This window comes from Branchiostoma belcheri, unplaced genomic scaffold (assembly GCF_001625305.1).
Source record: "Branchiostoma belcheri isolate BF01 breed outbred unplaced genomic scaffold, Haploidv18h27 scaffold34, whole genome shotgun sequence".
NCBI classification, from domain to species: domain Eukaryota; kingdom Metazoa; phylum Chordata; class Leptocardii; order Amphioxiformes; family Branchiostomatidae; genus Branchiostoma; species Branchiostoma belcheri.
The window spans coordinates 269,741-270,423 of NW_017803954.1; positions in this window are offsets into that span (position 1 = coordinate 269,741).

The following is a 683-nucleotide window of genomic DNA, read 5'->3' on the forward strand; positions in this document are numbered from 1 at the left end:
CAACAAATTTCATCCCTAGCCTTCTCAGCTTCCATGGACATACAATGAAATGGAGAACAAATAACAACCTAGTAACTAGGTATGGAGATATGTCAAGTACCTTAACACATGTCTTACAAATCTAAATATAACAAACCAAAATTCTAGTAACAAGAGTAACAAGTAACAAGAGTAACAAGTAACAACAAGAGTAACTAGTAACAAGAGTAACAAGTAACAAGATCACGATGGTCCGGTTGCTAGCCTTTTGTCCGCGTTGCTATGGCTGAGTGCGCCGCCCACTCACCGCGGGGTGCCTCCAGCTCGCCTGTACCCGGGCACTATACACAAGTAAACACTGCAAATATCTCTCAAAATAACGCATGATCGGAATATCATGTCGAGAAACTTCAGTAAGAATCGAAAAGAAGACAGGTAGACTTTTTGAATAAGAAGAAGTAAAAACGTGACAGCAAATTACAGCGTTCAAAAAGTCATTCTTACGCTAGTGTTTAGTTCCGGCAACTTTTAGCAATTGAACTTTGAACCTTGTGACCTTTCTAATAAGGATTTTTTTCCAATTTACGCACTAAACATTAGTTGAAGTCCTAATCTATAATCTCACCAATAATTTTTTAATTCTATGGTATTAAACTCGATGTCTGCGAAATCTAAGATCATTTACGTAAATTTCGGGGTAGATT